This window comes from Ciconia boyciana, chromosome 2 (assembly GCF_034638445.1).
Source record: "Ciconia boyciana chromosome 2, ASM3463844v1, whole genome shotgun sequence".
Taxonomy (NCBI): Eukaryota; Metazoa; Chordata; class Aves; order Ciconiiformes; family Ciconiidae; genus Ciconia; species Ciconia boyciana.
This window is the reverse complement of record NC_132935.1, coordinates 135,238,458-135,265,131: the sequence shown is the minus strand read 5'-3', so window position 1 is coordinate 135,265,131 and position 26,674 is coordinate 135,238,458. Positions and strand designations below refer to the sequence as shown.

At 38.4% G+C, this 26,674-nt stretch overlaps 1 protein-coding gene across 5 annotated transcripts in view; it reads left to right on the top strand.

The window, feature by feature from the left end:
- HDAC9 (histone deacetylase 9) overlaps positions 1-26,674 on the top strand; it is a 489,748-nt gene that overhangs the window by 11,492 nt on the left and 451,582 nt on the right. The window contains exon 2 of one of the 5 annotated variants that reach the window (XM_072854173.1): positions 25,384-25,522. The exons of the other annotated variants lie outside the window; for them this stretch is intronic. The gene's annotated coding sequence lies outside the window, so the exon portion shown is untranslated. The remainder of the gene's footprint in view (positions 1-25,383; positions 25,523-26,674) is intronic. 5 annotated transcript variants of the gene reach the window in all.

The window sequence follows — 26,674 nt, the reverse complement described above, 5'->3', positions numbered from 1 at the left end:
AAATAAAGGGAAGTTTAAGGGAGTGAAAAATATTTTTTTTTTATCTGGAATAGATGAGGAAGCTCTTTGGTTTAGTAACTGCAAGGTTACTAAGTGCTGTGGTTCCCATTTTCTAATAGTAATAAATTTGAATTCCATTGTTGCACTTTACATTGATTTTTCTTTGCAATGCATCTGAAAATTAATAGAAGCTTTGCCTATTTTATTGCAGTTCTGTAGTAAAAAGAGAAAAAATAACTTTCATCCTAAGAATTGCATGTGAGAATAAAGCCAGTAGAATCTTAATGATTCAAATGGAAGTGAATATTTCTGGGAAGCAAGTAGAGGCTTTGGACTTGGATATAAGGGCTAACACAAGCAACTGGATTAGTCAAGATCATATTGGCTGATGACAACTAGAAAATCCTCAGAGCCAACCAATGTCGCTGAGAGGGAAGTATCACTGGGAGCAATAGGAAGTGAGTATGTAATCAAAGAACTCTTCATCTCCATCCTGCCTCTAACCTCACCCTGGAAGCCGCAAGAAGAGGTCACTGCAGAACTGTTCTCCACAGCATGGTATCTCAGATCTGTTCCAGACAGTCTCATTTTTTTTTCTCTCTCATTTGACCAAGAGTCATAGCAAGGGTCATACCAACACCTTATATACCGCAGAAGGAAAACAAGGAAAACATCCCTTTCACATAGCTCTAAGATACATCATGCATCAGAGCAATACTGAAAGAGCTAATGAAGATAGTCTCAAAGTAAAAAAAAACAACAAAAAACCACACCACATTTTTGTTATTTAAATGCCCATATTCCCATTGTGCTGGAATGTACATCCTGTATAGGATATACAGAGTTGAGTAATTTATGCCTGGATAGGCAATAGCATCAAATAATAGCAAAGCCTGATTGTTTCTTGATTTTTTGAAGGCCCACTCTATTTTGGTGCTGAGTTCCTGATTAGAAGGAATCATCTTTCCTGTCCCAATAGAAATAAACTAGATTTAATAATATAATAGAATTTATTCACTATTCAGTGCATAATTCCTGGAATGAAAAAGGATCAACAGAAGAGCCCTCCATTCTGTGTAGGGTTGTAAAATCTGCCATTTTGTTACAGAATGGGGTGTGTTTTCCCTTTTTTCTTACTACTGACATACAGAAGGGAATTACAGCTTTGTGTATAAGCAGTGGAGGCAATTTGGAGTCAATTGAATAAATGAAATAAAGAAGCTGGAGGAAAGAAGGCACTTTCAACACCTGATTTTTTTTTTTAGAATAACGAGCTATGAAGAAACTGTGACCTCACCTATAAGAGAAAGAGCTAAACGCTACATTCCTCTCTACAATAAGGTTAAATGCAGTCAATTTCAATCTGCTGCTTCAGCAGCAAAGGAGGACATTTTCTTCATGATTCATGCAGAAAGAATGTTTGTTTCTTTATAATCGTATTCAAATTTCAATAACCCTCTAATTACTGTGTCCAGTGGGCATAAAAACTATTTAGATAAAGCGGAATGCTGTGACTATGTCTAAGCACATAGAGTTTCATCCATGATTGCTCATGAAAGCTGGGATTTGTCTTCTTGCACAGAGAAACATTAGATGCCACTCTAAAACTATGAATCTGAATTTAGTTGTGGTGAAATTGCTCTTGATTATAGGACTAATTTCCCTATGGGTACAACTTTACATCCTCTAGATGCTAAGGCCTACATCCCAAGCTATTGCATCTCTCTGTAGGCTCATCTAGATGTCTAAGCATGCTTAAGCATGCAAGGTGCTGGCAATATTGTCCAGCAATCCAATTCATTTTCTACTTTTTTTCTTCCATCTTCTGACTACTGCACTGCACCATATCCCATAGAGAAGGGTCTGGAGTCCAGGAATATTGCACGGTGCCTGTGTGCATTGTCTCTTCTCAAACCCATCGTAGACTAGCTGATTAAAACAATGATGAGAGGAACCATGTCACCCAGGGAAAACAGCTGGCTGATATATTGGCTTAGTGGCTATGTAGTCATGGGTAATCAGAATGGTATTACCTATACACACTAAAGGGCACACACTGAGCCAATATTGATACATTCTGTGCTGGTACAAGACCTTCTTAAACATGATGGTGCCTCCTCTTGTAAGGATGTTTTCTTTCCCTATATTTTTCCCCACAGCTTTTTCCCAGTCTCCATGGCAGCCTGCGTCCCAGTCTGTCTCACAGCTCTAAACAGAAAGCTCTCTACCAACCATAGGCAACCAGCATGGACAAGTCTTATCCTAATTTTTTCCCTCTTCCTGGCCTGAACAATGCAGAATTTTGGATTACAGGCCTCTTAGTGACTCAGAATCAAGAGGGACAGCTCGTCGTGGGAGGAGAAGGAAAAAGAAGAGCTCATCTTTTCTGAGACAAGTCTTGCCATGCTCAGCATCCAAATTGCAGAAACCCTCTGGATAGTGAGTGGATTCTTCCAAGTCACAAGGCATGCAACAGCCACCATTCAGCTCTGCCTGCAACTTCTAATACTTCTTGTCCAGGTTTTGTGAAACTCCAGCTATAGGCCAGGAGCATGTCTGCATGTAGCCTGCCTTTGATGGCAGGAAGGAGATGACAACCAAAGCAGCACAGGCTTGACAGACTGAAAACGGTGAAGCTTGAGCAGCATCCCACTGCTGTTTAGCATACAAGGGATTACTAGCTCGCAGCACCCAATTCTGGACAAGCCGAGTACAAAACCTGGAGACAATAGAGAGGCATGAGTGTCTTCTCAAGTGTCTTCAGCACTTGGTGTTCCAAGCCTAACTAGAGATATCAGTGGAGAATGCTTAAGCAGTGTGAGTGTGTGCTCCTAGCATGGGCAGTCAGCAGTTTTGGCCAGGTCCCGCCCATGTTACACATCAAAACCAGCTTAGGTTTACTATTTATTCCTCAAGTCCCTGGTTCTCCAGGTCAGTAACTTCCCACATGATTCTGATCCTTTGCCTGCTCATGACCAGGAGAAGAGGTCTAAACAATGTCTGGTGTGTTTTAGATACAGGGGAGTAGGTTTTACAGTACAGTTTTAGAGCAGGTGTCTGGAGACAGTAGTTGTGATCTTTGGCTTTGCAGACTGTGAAATACATCCTGAATAGGGGACCTAGAGAAAAAAAAGGTCTAAAGCAACTTGGTAATGCTCCATCTTTATTTTGTGTGTTTCTAGTCTGGGCTGAATAAGTGGATCAAGACACTCTTAATTCAAGTCCCCCTCCTTCAGACTGGAGTGGACACTTGAAACTAGCAGTTGTGTGCTCTCTCTTTTTATGACAACACTGCTTCACTTGATGATCTGTCCCAGTCATATCCAGGAGAGAGCTGACACAGCAATGCTAGAAGTGGGACAGCTGTGTTTGGTCTGAAATCAAGCCTGGAGGTCCTGCTGTGTAAGAAGTTTTCCCGTTCTGCCTTTTTTAAGTAGTTAGGTGTCTACTGAGCCACAGGCAAGCAGTTCCAGGAGAGAACAAGAATGCTGGGAGAACTGGAGTCTCTAGAGCGGTACTCAAGAGGTCACAGTGGTGCTTCAGTGCAGGGCTTCGTTGCCTGCCTCGCCTGGTGGAGTTACAAGTCCTTGTTTCCCTCTTGTCCTGCAGCTGGGGAATGGTTGTATGTAAAAGCTCACATCTTCTCCTGTCAGATACGGCTGGTAAGATAGGTCTGAATTCCCCCAGTTCTGGGGGCTGGCAACTGGGTAGGATATATAGCCTGTCACATCTGGCTTTCTCTTCTGCTGAATCAGGTTAAGTTACCTGTACATGTATCTAGCCTAGAACTTCGGCTTCTCTGAGGAGATTTTCATGTAAGAGCAAGTTTGGGGGTGATGAGTGGGAGGGGACAGTTCTGACTTCTTCAGGTGTCAGCTTCCATGTTTTTACTGCTTGGGCAGGTTGTCTGGCAAATATCTAAAAGAGGTGGCAGCTTCTGAATATTTTATATAGAGCTTCATGGAAGGGGCAGATGTTGCATGAAGCCCTGGATAGTGCTCACAATTTCTGGATACTGAACTTTTTTAAACTTCAACTTAGAATGTTTCCTTCTCCTGAAGTACCTGACATTATTCATGGTCCTGATGTATGACTGTCCTGGTTTCATCTGAGATAGAGTTAATTTTCTTTATAGTGGCTGGTATGGGGCTATGTTTTAGATTTGTGCTGAAAACAGTGTTGATAATACAGAGATGTTTTAGTTGTTGCTGCTCTAGTCAAGGACTTTTCAGCTTCCCATGCTCTGCCAGGTGCAGAAGAAGTTGGGAGAGGACACAGCCAGGATAGTTGATCCAAACTGACCAAAGGGCTATTCCATACCATCTGACGTCATGCTCAGTATACAAAGCTGGGGAAAGAAGAAGGAATGGGGGGGATGTTTGGAGTTATGGCATTTTGTCTTCCCAAGTGACCATTACGCATGATGGAGCCCTGCTTTCCTGGAGATGGCTGAACACCTGCCTGCCCATGGGAAGGAGTGAATGAATTCCTTGTTTTGCTTTGCTCATGTGCGCGGCTTTTGCTTTACCTATTAAACTGTCTTTATCTCAACCCACGAGTTTTCCCACTTTTACTCTTCTGAGTCTCTCCCCCATCCCACCAGGAGGGAGTGAGCGAGCGGCTGCATGGTGCTTAGTTGCCGGCTGGGGCTAAACCACGACAATGACCGTGAAATTTTACTGGTAGTGCAGTTATACATCCACGTGTGGCCTTCCAAATGTGGGCAACATATGGCTCCCAGATCTCCCCATTGCTATATGATCTGTACCACCTTGACTTGTGCCAAGGGATTTCCTTTAGAAATGAAATGGCTGTTTCTCTAATTTTCACACACAAGCTTTGATAGAGGCTTGCTAAGGGGAGGGTGAGATATGATGGCTTGGCAATGTGGCAACAAACTTTTTTTAGCTTGTTCCTTGAATGTTTTTCCTAGAAAGTTGCCTTTTAAATGATACCAACATATTTCTTCCCAAATTAAACATTTGAGGAAGTAGGTGAACACAGAGTATTAGAAAGTCTCACATCCATAAAGACATTAGTGAAGAACTTGTTAATAGCACTGCTGCTTCTCTGCAGCTCTAAGGAGAAGTACACTGCTATCGCTTGAAGAGGTCACTTCTTTTCTCTGTTCAGAGTGATAATAACCATTCATCCTTCCTCCTGTGGCATTTATGGATCCCTTCTGTCAGATCTAATTTAGATTAGATACACCATCAAATGTAGCTATGAAGACAGGTTATAATGTGAAAAAGGACCTCGGTTCAACTTTTAAAATTTGCATAGATAAGTGACAGCCCAAAGCTTTCTGGGCTTAAGTCAGGCTTACACATCTAAATCATTTAAGACTTTTAGAATAAACAGTAATTCATGGTTCTTCTTAACTGTTTTCACATATTCATAAGGGAAAATTCACCTACAGTTGCTATGAAATGAACATTAAGCATACAACCAGTGAAAAAAAAAGTGGTTCTTTACCCCTTTCCTCCAAATGAGCTTTTCATTTTCTGGCTTTTTAAAAAATACAACTTTGTCTTTCAAATTCCTCTTTCAAACTACCTGTTTTAGAAATTCTCTTTCTCCCAACTCTTTTCTCCTTCCTGCTGTGTAGTTTCTTGAATGGACTGTAAAAACACTCATGCTGTGGTCACTCTTCCCTAGAGTAGCTTCCACAGCATTTTGTCATTATATCACAGTCGTACCTCTGATGAGTCCTCGTCGCACCGAGGGGGATTACTTTTTCAGTGTTTGTGGCTTAAATTCTCATAGAGATTTCACTTGCCGCTCCAGGTGCTTCTATGAGCCATGAAGATTTTTTGTCTTAGAATTCTTAAACACAGTATTTTCTGTAGAAACGTTTAGATACCTGCAATTTTGAATATTGCACCTTTTTCACTTGATTTATTTCACAGGGCTTTAAACTGAACTTTCTTTCTAAAATACATGTCATACCCTTTTAAAATCAAATTAACGTAGTTGAAAGTGATGGACTCAGTAGTAAAGTATACTTAAAACAGTGTTCAGCAAAGCCACTTTTGCTAAATAAAAATTTTAAGCTGCTATTTGTTAAAGCGTGTGATGTGACAATTTTGTGAAAAGAATGAAATACATTATTGCAATACATATGTGCAATATTCTTGAATACAATATATTTGTACATACATACAGTATGTACAGAACTTAATTTCTTGTCTGTACAATTTATTTTTCATTTATTTTCACATTTATTTTAAATGCTGACTAACATAGAGGAAAGGTGTCATACACCTAGCACCAGCAAATGGAATGCAGTAAGCAAGTTATAGTCAGTAACTAAATTTCATATATAAATCCATACTGTGAGTTGATGTTATCAGAAGTACATGTGTCTGTTGAATCTAGTCTTATACTTTAAAGTTTGTTCCTTTCAAATTTCGATTTCATACTTTAGAACTTGGTCCTGCAAAACATACACTGAAGTACTCCAAGTGAAACCAAGGACTGACACTTTTCAAAGTATCTGTGACAGATACTAGACAGATGCTCTATAGAAGTAGTACTGTACCTGCCTAAATTTAAAGATGCTTATCCTGTTGTTTTTGATCTTTTCCTGTCAGTTTGATTATAGTAGTATTCTTTGAACACTTACTCTTTTTTTTTTTTTTCCCTAATGTAGAGAGGTTAAGTACGTTTTCTCTAATAATCTTGTAGAACGCTAGGGTTATAGCTCAAAGCAAAGATTGCACAGATTGAGAATTTTATCTGTGTTTTCAGTCCACAAAGACCTTTTGAAGAAAACGATGACACATTACCTAGATAGCAAAGCTCTTAGATTTACTTTGTGAGTTTCAGTTTTCTTTTATGCCTTTTCTTTGAGTTTTAGTGGTGAATATGACTCATATGCGATGAAGGAACCCTTTGACAGTCTTGTGTTTCAGCAACAGTGGAAGTACTGTAGTCAAAAGAAAAAAAAACGTAGATGGGGAAGGCAAATCATAGAATTTGGTGACATCAGTGTGCAGCGTTGAAAAGAGGATTTTTAAAAATCAGAATAATTGGATTGATGGCTGGGGAGCACATCTAAACAGGACCATCTTTGTTATATTATTAGCAAATAAAAATAAAAATATAGGCAACTATCTGAAGATAAATTCCAGGAATATACAGATTCATTCCTATACCATAGATTGACATAGGTTGATAGAGATAACCAGGCAAAATATTATGTTGATCCAAGCTGATTAGAGAAGCCCAGGTTGAAAGTGGTGCTGGATGAACACCTGGGGCACTCAACCAGTTGGATGCTCATCATCTGGGAGTGGGAATGTGCCAATAAAGAAAGGAATTATAGAAAGTTATTAAAGCTTGATCTGAGGAAAAAAAAAATCAAAATTAATTGCTTGTGGGTAACACTAAAGTTGTGGAAACAAAGAGGTACATTGATAAGGTAGTTGCTGAGGCTCTGTAATGAGATCAGAGAAAATGGTTAAGATATGAGGAAGTCTGTAAATTTAGAGGGACACACAAGATTGGTGGTAATATTGGCACCAGGGGAGAAAGCATTATGAGTAGATGGGCAAATTAAGGTAATGAAAGGGAGCATTTGAGTAGTAGGATGATGACTTGTATAGAAGAAGGGCTGAGTTGATGGTAGCCAGCTTGGGGGCTGTTTTGAGAGGATGGGTCTAAAATGAGCATGAAAATGTAAGTTTTGAGATATAGGCTAATGTTTTCTTTAATTATGTTTGAAGAATGTTCTGGTAGATATTGTTGTGGGGATGTCAAGCTATGACATGCTGGAAGAATCTGGTTTAAGTGTCAAGACTTGGTACAGGTGCGTAGCAGGAGAGTTACTTTGGTGTAAGATGGAGTATACAGAGAACTCTTGAACTTGGAGATGTTACTAGTTCAAGCTAGCTCTTATCGGAAAAGACTGCATTTTAGCCTTGTATATGTTTGAAATACATATTACAATGTAGGACCTGATCTTGAGCATTTTGGTATGTTGACAGCTCAAATTGTTTTGTTTTGTTTTTTCCTCTTTTAATCATAGTGTTAACCTACAAGTTTCTGAGCTTGATACAACCCTGATACACTGATTAGGTCTTTAATGATGTTGAGAGTAACAGGCTCAGGTTTATTCTATGTTCTGAATATATCCTTCAAGTATTCATTATTACCCTAATCAGATTATTTGTAACAGTCATGTTACAAACTATGTTTTTAAGTGCCAGCAAGATGTAATTGCATTTAAGCATGGGTTTTGGTTGTTGGGTTGGGTTTTTTTTTGACACTAAATCAGTTCCTTTTTGGTCTTGTTAGCCAGTGCATTTCAGATATTAAATTTGTCCTTCCTTTTCTTATGTAACACAGGTGTGTCAGCAATTACTTTTTTGTTTCTTTTTAGAAGCACTTAGGGGCAAAATGGGGGACAAATATTGCACTATAATTGAATAAGAGCCTGGCTTTTTTTCTTTTCTGTGATTATGCTGCACTTTTTTTTTTTGGTGAAGAGTAAGGTATGTGCCTAACTTCATGTTCATGATTAGTTTCATTGATTGTTTTTTGGATGACTTGGAACAAAGTTTGCCCTTGTTAGATCAGATCCTTAAATCTTACAAAGAACGTGCATTGTAAATGTGTTCACAGTTGCATAAATGCAGCTAATGAGTCCCAAGAGGCAGATAAAGACCACAGCATTGTGAATAGAATAACCTGTAATGAGCACACTGACCCTTTCCAAAAATTAGTCAAGTTTGAATTAATACCAGGCAAACTCCTTTGAAGGGCTAAAGGAAGTCAACACAACAGGCAGTATGTATAGTATGGAAGAAGATGTGGGAGATACAGGAAAAAGGAATATAAAAATAAAGAGACTGAGTTTAACTTACTGTGCTGCAAATGATTGGAGCTTCTAAGAGTAATGTAATTAACCAATAATGTATGAAAAATGGATTTAGCATGTCTGAATGAGAGAACCAGAGTAAATTCTTTCATTCGAAGCTGCTGCATTCGAAGCTGTTGATGCTTTTGGCATAATTTTAGTCTGACTATCTACTGTTCTACCATAATCAAAGCAACCTGTATGACCAACCCAGTGTTCAGTTGAGTGATGTGGCAATCCCAGGCAGAGTGGGTTTGGTTGCTGGAAGAAGCCGTGTTGAAAAAAGCCTTGGAACTGTTGATAGTAGTCACTGAGTACCAGCTACATCTCGGAGCATTAGTCATAGCTCTGACTTCTGGAGTACCTGTTGTGGCCAGTGAAAGGACCTCAGAGATCTCTATAAGCTATTCTTTAGTCATATTTGTGCAGATATTCCACTGAATATTCCTAATGGTATTTTCAGAAGAATTGGGGGTTGGAAGAGGGCTGTGGCTGCAGCAGGCTATCATGTCAGTGACAAGACACTAGGAGGTATGGGATAAATGAAGAGGACTGAGGATGAAAAAGCCACTGTGATTTTACAGTGGGTGAACTGAAGAGTAGACAGTGCTATAGAAGAAGAGATGGTTAAGAAAAACTCCCTGAAAGTGGGCCTAAATATGTCCCAGTATCCTGTTGTGTCTTAATCTCAAGAGAGCTTTTGCATAGGAAACTTGAAACGGCATTAGAACTATTTTTGGTTTCAAAACAAATGGATTGATACTGAATACCTGAAAGTGATACGAAGGCAATGTGTTGCTGAAGACTAAAGGCTGCTATTCCCTGTAACCTTTTTTTCTTTTTCTTTTTCCTTTTTTTTTTTTAAAGAAACCTCATTTTCCTTGAAGACTTGAGTTCCTTTTCCACTGTCCAAGTTAATTAGGTATCGACTTGATGTAATGATAGACTAAGAAATTTAGCATTTAAGATAGTTGACCCAAACCACAAGATGCTTTCCAAACTACTGACAGTAAAATTTAACTCGTTCAGTGTATAGAAGAACAGTTTTACTGGTAAAAGTGTCTGAACAAGAGATAGCTTTACTGATGTAAATGCTACTTCCTCAGTGCTGCCTCTGTATTTAAAGGGATGAAGGAAGGGAGCAGGCTGTAGCACAGGTGGAGGAATGGAGCCCAGTGTTTAGGTTAACCTGGAAAGCAAAAATCTAAATGCTCGTTTTTCTGGACCAAATTGTCCAAGAATGGTGTGCAGACCAGAAGGAGAATAATTTTTCTTTTTGTCAGCTCTTTACATAGATGGAAGATAGAAGTCTATTGGACACGTGCTGATTCCTTTGTGTGTCCTATTCTACTTCTCAGCTTAACTATCCAGACCTGCTTCTTTCACCTGACCACAATTAGGTAACCAGCCTTCCTCCTGTTATGGGCTGTGCGCCAAAATACTCATGTGTCTAACAAGCACAAGATCTAGGCCATGGGTACCCTGGGAGTGGTTTGCAGGCAGGAGACAATGCTGGTTCCGTTGGGTCCCACCTACCACTTCACTACAGGATGTGGCTGATTTGGAGAGGGCGTGCAGCTGGACTGCAAGCTCTTTGTCAGCAAACCGTGCTGTTCTGCTTTCTTCTATAGCTGGAGGATTCTGCTTGTGGGCACAAGGACTTCTAGAAAATATTAGAAGAGGGTTTTTTTATTTCTTTCCTCCCCACCCCTCAACTTTTTCACAGTGGGAACCTAAGGTCTTGAGTAGTGTCAGTGAAACCTTGGCTTGATGTGAGCAAGGTATGGGGTTAATTCATTCAAGTTTCCCAGCTTTCTTTTTTAATGTTATTATTTCACAGATGAATTTCACATAAGCTGTGTTTGCAGGTTGTATTTTGTATCTTTTATCAGCAGGAATCCTTAATTCCCTTCTCTCTTAAATGTTACTGTAGTATTTTTTTCCTTGTTCCATCAATAAAGGAGATTGCAGATCAGTTCTGACATAGTGTGGGGATTAGATTTCCAATGTCGGGGGGAACCCTCCATCCCCAACAGCATGGTCTTTGGAATTGCATATTCATAGTGTGCAACCTTAAAACAATTCTTGCTATTTTTGCTGTTTTGCTGAATGCACCTAAAAGTATGTGTAGATGCAGCTTTTTGGTTTTATTGCTAATACCCACACACTCTGTTATCCCTGAGAAAACAGTGGGGGAAAAAAAATAAAAAAAATAAAGCAAGCATGTGAAAGAAGTAGACCAGTGCAAACACTCATTGGACAATGCTTAACTGTCCGTCAGAATTGCTATCATAGTCCCTTCTACATTTGTACAGGCACCAACAGTGGTCTTTTGTCCTGGTAAGCAGTAGGAGGAGAGATAGCTTTTGCTCTCTGATCTTTCTTTTACTGGGAGGTGATGAGACAGTATAGAGTTCTGTCCATCAAAGTTATTAATAGTAACAAGACTTTAGTGGTGATTAGTTTATGTTAGTGTGTATTGATAGGGTTCAAGTCTGGCACTCTGGAAATGTTCAGTAGGATGCAGACAGGTGTGCATCCACTACCACATTAGACACAACTGTCAGGGTGAGGTTGAGAAGCCCATATCTGCTTCAGCCAATGTGCATTTCTGACTGAAGTTTAATATCCTCAATTGTAGGAAGAGAAGGGATTTACACACATCTAAAACCAGCTTTTTTGACTTTTTTTAGTATTGTCATTTAGTAATGAAGGTTATAACCAAAATAAAATCTTTTAAGGTCTGCTCAGTGAAAGAGACTTCTGGCTTGGGAAATCCATAAACTGTAAATCACTAGAAGGGTAAACCTGGGAGATGTCAGTGTGCACCTTTTGTGGTTTTGTACACTTTATGTAAGCATCAGATGTTGTGGGAGATGCAGTTCTGGCTGAGGTAGACCCACAGCATTTTCCCTTGTATACAAAATGATTTAGAATGAAGAACTTGATGAGAATCTATGAAGTTGTAGATCTACCTGAAATAAAATTGTGGTGTTGCTTTTACTTTTCTGTCCTGAGTATGCAGAGTGGCTGTATGTATTCAAGACCTGCAGTTTGATGTATGGTAAGATGCAAATGCCCTCTGAGCAATGTGTTTTTTAGAGTGAAGTAGCGATCCAGAGGCAACAAAGACAACTGATGTCTTTCAACAGTATATATTGTAATAGAATCAGAAAGAGGTTATTTCTTACTCTAATATCCTAAACATTAATAGTGGAAATAGTGGAAATAATAATTTCCACCAGTGAAACAAGCTCTAGAGTTCTATATTGTATTTATTGTGCGACTGACTGATCTCATTTTGAGAAAGCAGAGCTGTAGCTTTAAATGCCTCTCTTTTTTAACTGAGGTTTTGCTGTGGCAGGGAAACAGTAATAGTACATATTTTTCATCAAAGCAGCTGCTGTAGTCTGTAATGCATTTTCTTTGGCAGATGCCTGCATTTAATTGTGACTTCTGTGCCTAAACATAGGTAACAAAAGCCTCTCAATCCCGAGGAAAAGGTGTCTCTCTCACTGACAGTATTAGCAGATATTCCTGACTTGAAAAAGGTATTGTAATATTTGAGAAAAGCCTATCATTTTTCTTTCTGAATATCTTACCTAGTTCTCTTGCTATATGAAGTGTATCATGAAAAAACCCACATTTCTGGTGAGTTATCAGTATCTGTTACTTTTCCCTACCACAGTTAGTCATAAGACTAGAAAAAGAGCAAAGAGACAGAGAACTTTTTCCTGGGTCTCGGCATATTGACTTTTTTTGTCTGCATGTGAAGATCTTTTATTTTTGTTAAGGTAAAGATAAAAAAGCATGAAACTTTGAGAGAGGCGATAGATACCACTTTTTCTTTATTGTCCAGAACTTGAACCATGTCAATAAATATTTAACTGTGATGAAACTGAAGTAGTAGAATGTCGGAACATTGCTGTAGATTGCAGCAGGATCAAATTTTTATTATTGCATTAATATATGTATTTTCCACTTCCCCTGAAAATGCTTTCCCCCTGCTGAAATGGAGATGTTTGCTGTCTTGCTCTATTTAAACATCAAAAAGGTACATGAAACTGTGGGTTCTTTGATTTGTCTACTGCAGGATTTGCCTTGCACCTCATTTTATATTTTTTTTCCTGTGGTCCCCCCCTGCCCCCAGCTGGTGCTGTCATACTTACATTTATTTCTGAATGGAAATTCTGCATTTTTGAACACCATTATAACTTTTACTCACTGCTTCTTTTCCTTGTCTCTTTATCATAATAATTGACTATTTTAGCTGAAGGCATATCTTGGGATAAAGCTCAGTTTCTTAGATCATCTTCAGGCAGCCTAGCAAATTCTCTTAACCTTTTCCGTGTCCTCTTCTATCTCCTGTTCTGTTTCTCAGTTTCGGGGTTATTTTTTCTTGACTGGCTGCAGCTGGGTCTTTTTGCCTGCCTCTAAGAAATTGAGTTTCTTCCTAGTTACACTAAAACAAAAAAAAGAGGGTTGAAAATGTAGCATGCCAGCTTTATAAGGCTTTGGCAGTGATAATGAGAGAGATGCATCTTTTTGATCGTTGTAGGCATTAAAAAAAGCTTTGTAAGGTGATTAAACTGAACAGTGTTAATGGACTAATGCAATACACGTGTAGCTGCAGCATCTGCAGAGCTATTTCTTAGCCCTGAAAAGTCTAAAGGCTGCGTGCTGTTAACTTCCATCAGCATAGGTTCCATTGTGTGCGTAAGGTATTTATGGAATTTTTTTGTAGTAGTGCTAGAAATACTATAAATTACTGGTAAGGCTTTTCTTCGGTTCACACTGGTAGCTGTTTCATCAGTATTTAGCTGTTTCATCAGTATTAAACCTCATACTAACATCTATAACAATAGATGAAACATCTTAGTTTTTTAGACAAAACATCTTGTTTTTTAGCAGAAACATCAACTAATCTTTCTTTTAGCATACTCTAATTAAAAAAAATATGTAAATGTGAGCTTAGAATCATTGAATGGTTTTGGTTGTAAGGGATCTTTAAAATTCTTCTAGTCCAACCCCCGTGCCATGGGCAGGAACATCTTTCACTAGATCAGGTTGCTCAAAGCGCCGTCCAACCTGAATTTGAACACTCCCATTGATGGGGCACCCACAACTTCTCTGGGCAACCTGTTCCAGCATCTCATCACCCTCATCATAAAAAATTTCTGCCTTATGTCCAATCTAAACCTACCCTCTTTCAGTTTAAAACTATTGCCCCTTGTCCTGTCACTATAGGTCTTGGTAAAAAGCCTCTCTCATCTTTCTTATAAACCTCCCTTATATGTGTTGAAGGGCTGCGATAAGGTCTCTCTTAACTTACTTGTAGAAGATAATATCAATTCCATGAAACCAATTCTTCATTTTACTGGGAAGCCAGGTTGTGGACTTGTGCTGAAATAGCTGAATACTCAGCAACTGTCTTTCTGTGGGCAAGTAGAAGGTTATTTTTTATTATTATTTTGTTTTCAGTCAGTTACCTACATCACTTATTTTCTTAGATTTTATAATTGACATATTAATCAGAAAAATCTTTAGTCACAAATCCTGGATATTATCTCTTAGTCTTATTCAATCTTTAGCTAGACTAGAGATCCCTGAAAGGAAAGCTTATGCTGCATTTGCCTGGTTGTTGTTTTTTGAGCCTGAAATGACCTGAGATTTGGCTCGCTCAGAATTTGAGTGGGTTTTGAAAGGAGATGACGTCACTACACTCATTTCTCGGGAGACCTCATCCGGTTTTACACAAGCTATTTTAGCCACAGGTTTATGGTTAGGGATGTTTATGTTCATGAGGAAAGTAGCTTCTTCCAGCTGTGGGACAATGTAGTTGTTCAATAATTACTAGTTTTAAGCTTGAATTTTTATGTTGCCAATAAAGCATAGCTGAAGTCAAACAAAGAACTTCCTTATTGTGAATGTCTGTGCCTTTATTTAAGGTGTCTGTGTCTTTATTAAGTAATTGTAATTATTTAGTAATTAATTAGGTCAGGCATTTTCCACTAGGAAGAGTGTATTTTTTTGCTGTTCTGCTTGCTTTCAAATTTTGGGTTACATTTTACTTTGCTGTAACTCTGTTTAGACAAGTCTAACCATGAAGTTGTCCATGTGTCCTAAAGTCAAGAGCAATTTGATTACCATGCCATTGAAGTTTAAAAATAAAATAAAAAATACAGTAGTATCTTTATATTAAATAAAAAAAACCCTGGATATACTGGAAAATATTTCAGTGTGATGTTTATTTACCAGTCTGTGCTATGGCATGCATAATATCCTTGAACATAATGATGCAGCTTCTGTTGAAACTTGTTTCTAGTTGAATTTGCAATATGGTTGGTGTTGTAACAAAACAAAAGGAGTTAGGTATCTGTTGTGAGGAGTCTGCAGCAGGAAATCTGCAGCGGTATGAGCTGTCATGGACTGCGGACAGGTTGTTGGGACTCTGCCAGTAAAAATAACGTAAAATCTAATCCTGTGCATCTGGATTTACTTGCTACAAGAGTTTGGCAGTAAATCTAAATATAGCACTATGATTTTAATTATTTTCTCTTATGCTTCTTGCCTGTTGTGGAAAAAAATCGAGGGCTGCTTTCATTAACTTCTCTTTTTGTATAGAAATACGGTTACCAAAGTGACTTATGCTTGAATGGCAGGACAGTTCATTTGGATACATATGTAATATTTATACAGAAAAAAAAAGGTGAAAATTATATTTCTATCAGTTTAAAACCTGAGTTTTCCTAAAAATGTACTGTTAAATTCTGTATTGAATGTCTTGTAAACTCCTAAACCCCCTTTCTTTTCTGGTGTACTCATAAACCCTGCATCTGTGCTTTTATCTTAATTCCAGTTCGTTCAGAATGTACCAGTATATGTGCTAGGAATTACAATTTGTAACTCCAGTTTTGGATTATTTTTTCTTTTTCTTACTACTGGAAGATCCATCTTGCTGAAAGTTACATAGAAAAGTTGCTTGTCACATTGCTTCCCGCAGAAGTATGCTGGAAACCCGGTTCTGTTCCACCTCCCCCATTTATTGTGTCCCTTCCTGCCTCTGTGCCTTTGCTAATCGGTCTGTGCACTTTTCTTTGAGTCCTAAAGGCTTAAGAAATGTCCTAATTTTTTTGACGTTAGTTTTGTTTACATTAGTTTGACAGGTGATGGTTTGATTTAGAATTGCTTCTGCAACCTGAAAATCTTTTTTTAATGATGACATATTTTCCTTTCAGTTTCAAATTCTACTGGCCTCTTAAAGTTATGCAGCAGTAATTAAAATCATTGCATTAACTAATGTGTGTGATTAACATATGATAGATTTGGATGAATCACAGACTAAGTGCTACATTACCTACCAGCTAAGACAGGGATGAATGCTCATTTTTTTAGTGTAAGAAGATAGCTTTTGCTATTCTTTCACCTATTTTAGAGGCAACAGCAAGAAGAATACAGTCTCATTGAAGCATAAAATGAATTCTGTGATTCTTTTTGACTGGTTGACATCTGCATACCTGTCCACTCCTACAGAATAAGAAAAAAAAAACCCAAAATCGTCTTTCACATCTGAGCACTCTAAGTTCATATCCTTAACAAACTGAGGGGCACCAACTGAATTTACCATCTCTGTTCACAGATGCAGTCTCTTCCATGGATATTCAGGTTGCTGATTATGAAAGAATAGGAAGAAAAAAATCAAGCTTTACATGCATTTAAACAACATCTTTATTTATTTTTTTTTTATATAATGGCAGGTGCAATGTTCTGCAGTGCTCCTTCTGAAGTGCCAAAACCATTGAGTTTTAATTCAAACCGTTTTCATCCAGTCAGGGTTGCTTGTTTAAGTGAGAAGAAGTGCTGAGTTGTCTTTAGCCTTAGTTTTGCTTGTTGTGCTTTTGTTTTCACCTGAATCAAGTGGGATTTTCTTGCATGTGCATAGGCATGGTTTTGGGTTTTTTTGTTGGGGTGTGTGTGTGTTTTCTTCCCCCCTCCCCCAGTCTTCACGAAACTTGGTGGGTTTAGCTGTGATTTTTCTTGAGGTCTTGAGTATATTAAATCTGCAATTCAAAACTGAATTCTAGTGTTGAAAGAACAAGCCCACATGGTTGAAACTGAAATGACTGTGCACGTGAAATCTTTCAAATTAGAGTACTTGCCACAGTTGTAATACTAACAAGAAGGGAAACTGAGTCACTTGGTAAGAAGCTCATTATTTTTTGTATGTGTGTAACTGGATGCAAAAGTGCATGGATACAGAATTCATTTTATTAAATGAGGAGATTTACCTAGAGCTTGTTGGTAGATGAAACTTTTAAACCTTTTTCCTGGAACTGATATCTGAGCTCATATTTATATCTGAGATTTACAAATGCGTAAGGTTCCTTGTAATTAAGTTGATGTACAAAAATATTTGCATTAAAAATAGTTGCAAGTATACGTATAACCATAGGATCTGATGGGGGCAAAACCAACCAATTGATTTGATGTGTGTTGGGTCTTTTATTTTATTTTATATTTTTTGCCTAACCCTCAGACACGGAGTGAGAGTAGACAAGAACTTGGTCAGAATGTAGGTTGTGTTGTTCCCCCCCAATCCCATCCTGCACAAGACGTACTTTGCATGACCTTTATGGATGTCGTTAGCTTTTCCCATTATTTTACCTTAGTGTTATTGCTAAATGACAATATGTGCTTGCAGCAGAGGTCAGAATTTTCTCCTAAGTTCTTCTTTATGAGTTCAATTCATCAGTCAGGTGCATTAATAAGTCTCTTGTATTGGGGCTGGCAAGTTCCTGTATGAAGGATGTGTTATAATACTAACTTATAAATTATCAAAGATAATGTTTGTTTATTTTGTTTCCCCAGTGACATTGGTGAAATCACAGAAAACTAATCGTGCATGAAAATAATTTTCAGACTTCTACCTGCGATCCGGTTTAACTGCCTGATGCAGAAAGTCTTTTCTTGGTTCGTATTCCACTGCTGAAAATGCCAAAGTATTAATCATACTTCCATGTATCATTTAGTCCCTGCTGAACAATTCTGTTATCAAATGTCAGTTTTAATCCTAAACTTGTCCTGTGAAGACAAGTAAAGCTCTACTGTAAAGAAATCCACTGTCAGAGGACATTCAATGTAAATGTTCTTCAAAGCATCAGCTTTAGTAAAAGGTTTATTTTTTCGTAATACAAGCTCTACAAAATTTCTTACTTGTCAAACAATGCAAATAACTGCTTAAACAGTTGAAGACTCTGTGGTAATAGTTCTTTAGACACTGAAAAGCCAAAATTGAAGCCTAATGTATGTAGAAGCTAATGTAAAAAAAATTTGTCCAAGCTTTGATAAAATTCAATGGCAGCAAATACAAAATTTTTTAATGGTAAGTTTATGTACAAAAAGTCAGCTCATATGTTCTCTGGCCATCCATATGCTTTTCCTGATTAAAATTTGACTGAAACTTGTTTTCAATTAACAGAAAAATACTTGGCTGTTAATTAAGCAACAAAAGCTGAAGGATTCTTGATGGTAAAAACAACAAAAATCCTTTTGCTGCTAAGCAGATAAACCCACTTTTCCATCATAGATTTAAATGGAAAAGTTTGACTCAGCTACTTTTAATGCATGAAATAACATTAGACAACTTCTCATGTAATGTATCACAACTATGAAAAAATTCCACGTAGAGGTTGCCTCTACTTCCTGCTGAGCTTGCTAACAGTTTTTATGTACCTATAGCCCCTCTCCTATGTTGATTTTCTCATTAGTCTGACTTTATCACTTTATAAAAACCTTTCTTAGACTAAAGGTGTCAGTTGCCACTCATCATTGCACTTGGTGCCTGTACTAAGCCCTCTTGTCCCCCTCTGCCTGGTTTGCTGGTATAGGTTCCAAGTTCAAGCAGGAGGAACTCCGTTAGGCCCTACATAAACACAAGATGGTCTTGTTCTCACCCGGGGCCTCTGTGTGCTACGTAATGGAAGTAGTTGACTGCTTTCCGTAGGTGATTGCCATGGTTCTTGGCTTGTGTTTTACCTATTTGTAGATGCTTCTCTTTCTTTATATTCTTGGGACTCTTGACCTGTGATGAAGTTGCCGTGAATTTCTGTTTTGCATGCTGTACTCCTCTGTCATGTTTATTTTTCTGGAAAATTTTCTGTCTAGTGGAAGTCAGAATTACTGAAGATCCAAATATGCCTGTGGATTTGAAGTTCTCTGCTTTATACTTTTTTTCAAATACTCATTTCTCAGGTTAATATTTTAAGGCCGTTAAGCAATAAAATCCAGAAACCATTCTTGTTCTCCCCCCTGCCCCCCCGCCAAATGACATCTTGTATTGTAAGTGACTTAGACTTTCTAAAAATCAGAAATATCCGTAAGTATAGAAGAGGACAATAATGTAACTGTAAATGAGGTAACACTTGTACAGCTTTTTGAATGTGCCTGTGTCACTGAAGGAATGCGTCCGACTGGACACTATTTCTTTAGGGGGGAAGGCGGTACACATGAGACATCAGAAGGTCACGTTTGAGACCTGTGTTCCACAGTCCATGTGAATGTACTAATTCAAGACCATTGGGGCATGGTGTAAGAGCTCTTTTCCATCTCTTGACATTTCAGAAAGATTTCATAACTTTTAAAGGTCCATTGAATAACAGAGTACTGCATGTCTTAGTGGTTTGAATCCTGGATGGGACATCTAGGTCCTAATTTAATGCAAGTAGCAACAGTGGTTCTGGAGAAACCATGGATGGCTTTGTAGCCTCTGTGGAAGGGCTGGAGAGCAGCAGAATATTATGATGATTCACCTGTAGGTTTGCCTGGATTAATCCAAACCAAGCGTCAACGCAAAGCTTACAGAGATGTATTGTGCTCTAAAAATAAGAACTGTTTGCAAATCAGGTTCTGTTTAATATTATTATCTGTGCTAATACATAACATAAACATATCTAACATGAATTTGGATTTTGCAAGGGTATTTAGCTGTAACTTCACTCTAACCTTTTTGAAGGCAGTGGTGGTAATCCCAGGTGTTTATCTTTATGATCATATCAGAGTGTTTAATTATTACATATTGAGGAAGGTTTCAGTGAGGGAGAGAATGACCTTTTATCTTAAAAACAGAAAAACTTTATTGCAATATGTCTAAGTGAAATGAATCCAAACAATTATACTGAAAGTAAATTTTTGGTGGTTCCAAATAAAATTTTTATAATGTCTGAGGAAGTTTATACATGAAGCTGCTCTTTTAAAATTTTATTTTCTTTTTTTTCTTTTTAACCTAACCAGCACATACCCTCATGCTTCCTTTAAGAGCTGAGAAGGAAAGCAAGACTGATTCCTTCAGGGCAATTTAGAACCCAGGTCAGCTGTCTGAGATTTCCCTTTGGAGGCTTTCTCTTCTAGATAAGCAGTCTCTTCCTGTAGAGTCTAAGAGAGACAGACAGACTCCCATAGGAAGGCTAATAATTCTTTTCGTGTCATGAGATGCATTCTGCTATTCTAAGTAAGTATGATGTTGCAGAAATGCAAAAGTGCATTTCTGTGTGAAGCTGTGATGTTCTGATACGTTCTAATTACAAAGTCCCCCTGCTGTGAATATTCAGGTGCTGTGCATCTCAGATTAAATTTAAAACATAATAAACTAGTTGTTACGCTGCCCTTTACTTGAAAAGATAGAGTATATAAGGAATAGGGGAAAATTGTGTCACTACCTAAAGTTCTTTATTGGTAGCTATATGTTAGTTGCCACACTGTGCAACAAGGTTCAATAGCAGCTGAAATATGATTCAATTTAAGAAAAAAGAAGGGGGAGTGGTTGATAGAAATTTAGTTTTCAACTGCTGAAGAGACAAATATAAAGCAAAGCTGAAATACTGTGGACTACATATTATAGGCTCAAAGGGTTCCAGAAATTTATTTACAGCTCTATTTACTGTCTATTTCTTGTTCTTTTGAAAGCTCGTTTCTAGTTCTAGTGCTCTGAACTAGGTTGGGTTACCTGAACCCAAAGGAGAAGTCATATTTTAATGACATGAATGGTAAAAGTTTACATGTTTACATGTTTACTTTCTTCTTCTTGTGTAAGACCATTTATTAAGAATGTGTGTTGGAGTGGTGTTTTTTTTATTCTATGTGTATGCATATGTAGAATAAACAGTCCCCTTTCCCTTCCCTTCCCTTCCCTTCCCTTCCCTTCCCTTCCCTTCCCTTCCCTTCCCTTCCCTTCCCTTCCCTTCCCTTCCCTTCCCTTCCCTTCCCTTCCCTTCCCTTCCCTTCCTTCCCTTCCCTTCCCTTCCCTTCCCTTCCCTTCCCTTCCCTTCCCTTCCCTTCCCTTCCCTTCCCTTCCCTTCCCTTCCCTTCCCTTCCCTTCCCTTCCCTTCCCTCTACTGTAACCAGTTGTTAATAATATTCATGGGTTAAAATTACATTTAATCTCATGCATTTTTAGAGAAATTGATGTACTTGGACACACAGCAGGCAGAGATGGGTAAGAGTATGCTCTTTTGGGTTCAGCAGAGTTGTTTCCTTTCACGCAATTCAAAAGTGGATTTTGTGTGGTTTTTTTTTTAAATTATCAGTGAATAAGTTACTAATGATTATTGATAATAAATTATTGATTAATGAAGTCTTGCCTCCTTCAAATTTCCTCTGAATTAAGCACAGTTTAGGTCAGTAGTGCAGATTTCACAGGGCTCATGTAAGTCTCTGTACTCCTGCTGTCATTTAAATTTGCCTTTCCTCTCCACAGAAGTCTGCTTAAAATTTTTCAAAGGCAAATTTAAGAATGTTCTTATAGTGTGATACAAAGCATTGCTAAATTAGGTGCTTGAGTTCTGTCTGAGGCTTCCTTCCCAGGAGCCTGGATAATTAGTTTTGGCAGTGCTGGGGAAGAAGAGCAGAATATGAGAAATTTAGAATTTGAGATTTCCTTCCAAGTAATCTGGGCTCTATAATTTCTAGTAGTGGCTCACTTTGTCCAGCTTTTTGAGAAAAATAAAAATTCATAAGAGGCAGATGCTTTCCTTCAGTTATATTCATCTGATGGAAGTTTCTCCACGCCCTTGTGTGTGGGGAGAGGACTATACCCACTTTCGAACTACCTACAAGGGCTGTTCTTCGTGTGTCTTGGAGCTGCTCGCAGAATGACTGAGGCTGGAACACATCTCTAGAGATTGTTCTTTGTGCCTTGGCATTGAATTAGACAGTCAGCTAGAGTAGGCTGATGAAGGCCATGTCCACTTGGGTTTTGAGTGTCTCCAAGGATGGAGACTACACAGCCACCCGGGGCAACCTGTTCCAGTGAAAAAGGTTTTTGTTTGTTTGTTTCTTTCCTTATGTTTAACTGGATTTTTCAGGTCTCTGATGGTATTTTTTTTTCATTGCTAGCCACCAAACTTCAGTTTAGAAGTAGTATCTTCCCCTGTGAGCTACCCCTAGGGCTTAGAGAAGCATTAACTTCTGATACTTCCATCCCTCTTTTCATCAGGCTTTGTGGAGAATCTGAGAAGTCCATTACGTTTCCCTGGCTCCAGCAGGGTCCATTGGCAGGACTCTGGGAATGCAGGAGGGAACTCTTCCTCTCTGGAAGTGCCTGTGTACGATGATTAGCGATACAGTCTCGCCTGTAGTTATGTTTTACAATGCTTCAAGTGGCAGAAGTGATAGAAGTCAAATTTGTGCTTCAGTGATCTCATTTTATGATTTGTTTTTCCCTAGCAGAAGTTCTTTTTGTTTCCAAAATATTTTTAAGCAATACTGATTAAAATCTGGCATAATTAAAAAAAAAAAAGTGGACATAAAGAGGCTAGCCTGTCTCATATTTTCTTTCTGCTGTGAAAGCATCATGCAGGCCAGTCTGTCACTTGGTGAGGTCCCTGCTACTGCCTGGTAGTACTTGATGCAGGATGAATCTTGTACCTCAGTACTACTTTGTGAGGGCACAGCTTGATGTGCACTCCTCTTGGCCCAGCCAAGGGGTTAGCGTGGAGAAGGGAGACAGGACAATTTAAGCTGCAGTAGAAGTATTTCTGCAGCTGTGTGGTGAACAAATTCAAAAGACCTGATGAGGCTGAAAAAAATGGTTGTTTTTAGCTACATCGTATTTCCAACTGGCTTCCCTGGGAAACGGAGCAGAAGCTTGTGCCAGTTTGTTGTAATTGGCATAGCAGAAGTCCAGCCAGCTGCTTAGCAGCACATTATTTAATCCTGCAGATTGAGACCTAAGACTCATTTTTAATGGAAGGCATCATCTCATCTTTCTTTTTAGAAATCTTATTTGCTTAACCTCTGTAGTAGATGGTGAGTGTAAAAGAGATTGACCAAATGGCTGTATGGCTCTTTTGCTTGCTTAAGAGAGCTTCAGAAAGGAGGATTTGTCTTACTAGACAGAAGCCTGAGCCTTCCCACTTACAGCTGCATTAAGTAGTACGCTCACAGTATGCATGAGGTATAAAACTGCTTAATATTGCATATGAGTAATTGAAAAAGTACAGTGATGTAACTTACTCTTCAAAAGAAATAACGTGAATTTCTTGACTTTTTAATTTCTGCATCTAGCAAAGGCAGCCCAGTTCAAATGGGTAGGGAAAGGGGTTGGTGGCTTTGCAGTTACGCAGCTGATACTGAGACACAGCACGATCCAGCCAGTGTGTTCCTGGTGAGAAATGAAGGGACTATATTAACTAATCGCCTTTCTGCACAACATTGTGCGTCTCCTGCAACCCCGTATACTTCAACGTTTGTGATTTAAAACTAGCTATATGTTAGTAGTATAGCTGAGGATTCCTTACAGACTCTCTAAGACATACTTTTCTGTTAGGCATTGTATGTCAAAAATGACTTTGGTGGGGAAGTGCAAAGAGCATGATAGTCCATAACTTGCTGCTAGAGTAGTTCTTTAGTACCAAACCTGCAAGGATATGGACTGCAAAATTGTTACAGACTTCAAAAAGTTGTTAAGTAGCTACCTAATTAAGAATAAGGTACCTCAACACCTTATTGTAAAAATATTTAATCCTGCACTGAGCTCTGGATACTGAAGGCATTGCTCTTCTGTGGAACCCTGACATTCTCACTGAAAGCAGTTATATACCCCAATATCTCTTGAACTAGACTTTGATAATGCAGCTAGTAAATGTGCAGTGTACTTGTATATAAAAATCACTGGCTAATAGTGTTATTCTGCATAATGTCCCGGTTTTAGTCTACCTTATTTTATGTTTGTAAGCCAAATATAATAGAAATGCAATAAAAGAGTATATAGCCATTTGCTCTTTGAGCTGATTCCTTTAAGTCCTCCATGTTTAGAATTCACACCAACATTTCTTAACACGTGATCTTGTTTTTTCCCTTTTCCATATGCCAGCTTACTTCCTAATCAAATTTTGAAGGTTCATATAAGGTTAGAAGGGTTGGATTTGGCACTCTGGATCTGGCTTATGTGGGTGAAATTCATTTTAGTAAAAGTTCACTGTAATTTGTCTTCCAGTCTTTATATTGCCATGCTTTTTTAAAAGATCTTCTGCTTGATCTCTTTTTTTTTCCACCCCTCTGATTTTCATTATATACAGTATGAATACTTACTCAAGATTTTTGTGTAAAATACCAGTGATTTGGAAGAAGTTTTTTATTAACCATCAAGTTTTTCATGCCCTGTAGAGAAAAACTGTTGTTGTTGGGTTTATTTGTTTATTTTTTATTCTTTTAACCTTTCAGATTTGTTTTAATTGTGCTTTTTACTAAACTGCTTGTTGGACAACGGAATTTGTACTAATTCTGACACCTGTTTTCGATGCTTAGTTTTTTAACACACAAGCTGTTGTGAGGAGAAGGGATTACTGTTCCTTTCTTGTGACACTTGAGGTGAATGGCCTACAGGATTTTGATCTCAAGTACAAGACAACAATTTTGTCAATAAGTAACTGAAAGCTATTTTAAAGTAATATATCCAGCAGCGAATCAACTAGATGTGTTATTAGGGGTGCCAACCTGTCACATTCAGAATTTAATGAAGTGTAGCATTCTATATTTTTATCCACGAAATCTCTGTGTAATGATTTTCTAAACCCCTTTACAAATAGAGATATTTTGGAGTTGGGTAAAAAGTCCTTCTGGAAGAGAAAGATCTGGAAGATACCTACAGGATGTAGTTTTGAAAAACCTGTGTTTAAGGATTCATTTCAAAAGTGCTCATGAAAAATTCATCTTGGAGAAGGGGGAAACAGAAGTAGAAATATCTGTTTCATCTGAATTCTGTTAATTTGTATTCACTGCATCCTATTTCAGAAACCCAATTCCCAAAATAATTTTGAAGTATAGGCACAAGATAGAAAAAAGGTAGTCAGTGAATGTAGTCTTGGGACAGCACAGTGAGAGATGACAGTTTAAAGGAATGGTATTAACTTGAAATGCTTACTTTCAATTGAAAATGTTGTACCTATTTATAGTCATGAGAAACATAAGCTTTATGGTGGCCACTGGGCATGAAGACCTACATTCCATCTTGTGCTGTTCTTCTGTAGCAGTTTCACAGCTGCATCAATCCTTGGAGCCCATGAACTACTGAATTCCCTTTGAAGAAAAAGGAGCAGGTTCATTGTTCCTGGGTGAGCAAATGCGAGTCACTGATGAGCAGCATCACCGCCAGTGATATATCTGAAGGTAGATGCTAATTTGCTGTATATTGTGCTATAGCCTAATATGCCAAGTTGATGACTTGGTTAACGAGTTATCATCCAGTTAAAGTGGATTGGCTTAGGAAATGCAGATAGTCTATACTGAGTCCCGGAACCACTTGCTGTACTTCCGAATCTTCAAGATTTGACCAGTCAGGAGCTGTGTGCTGGTTTTTGTGCGTGGAGGTGGAGTATAAATGCATCTCCCAAGGACGATAGTATCCTGCATAAAATTATAATGTATTGTGGCCAGCACTATGCTTTTTTCTTTTGGTTCAGCGCTAACGTAAAAAATATGTGGCACTGCGGTTCATACTGTCTAATTTGCACTATGACATTCCTTCAGTAAAAGGGAAAGAAATTAAGCATGTCAGCTTATCAGTAGAAGTCTATTTGAATGAGAGTGTCTGTGTTGTGGATGTAACTCTGTATATGACAATGTGGAATTTTTCATGGTTCTAAATGTGAGCTTTGACAATATGAGCCTTGATTCATATTTGCAACGAGTTGTTAAAACTGAACCTGAACAACAACATTCAGCTACTGAAAGCTTTGCATTTACAACAACTATATGGAAATAGAGTATCAGGCAGGATGCCAACCACCACTTCATAAAATATAAGACTACCAGTGCAGTTGAATTCACAAAATTCCTTAACAGAAATCTTTTTATGGGGATCCCAGCAGAATGCTTTCTTATATGGAAGTTATTCTCAGTAGGTTTAACAGCAATGAATATTCAGTGCTGATGCTGTCTATGGTGATCTTGAAAGGGAAAAATCCTTAACTTCCACATCATGGAATCACAGAGTAGCTGATGTTGGAAGGGACTTCTGGAGATACCTAGTCCACCCCCTCCTCAGGGCTGGGTCAACTGCAGCAGGTTCCCCAAGACGGTGTACAGTCTCAAAGGATGGAGACTCAACGGACTTGATGGGCAGCCTGTTCCTGAGGTGTTTGGCCTCACTAACAGTGAAAAAGTGCCTTCTAATGTTTAAATGGAATTTCCCGTATTTCTGTTTGTGCACATTTTGGAGCACCTTTTTTTCTTGGTTTTCTTTCTGTTTCTCACTTTTCTTTCCCCCCTTCTCTCTCTGTCTGGTGTTTTCTGCCCTGAAGTGTGTTTTCACAGAGGCTC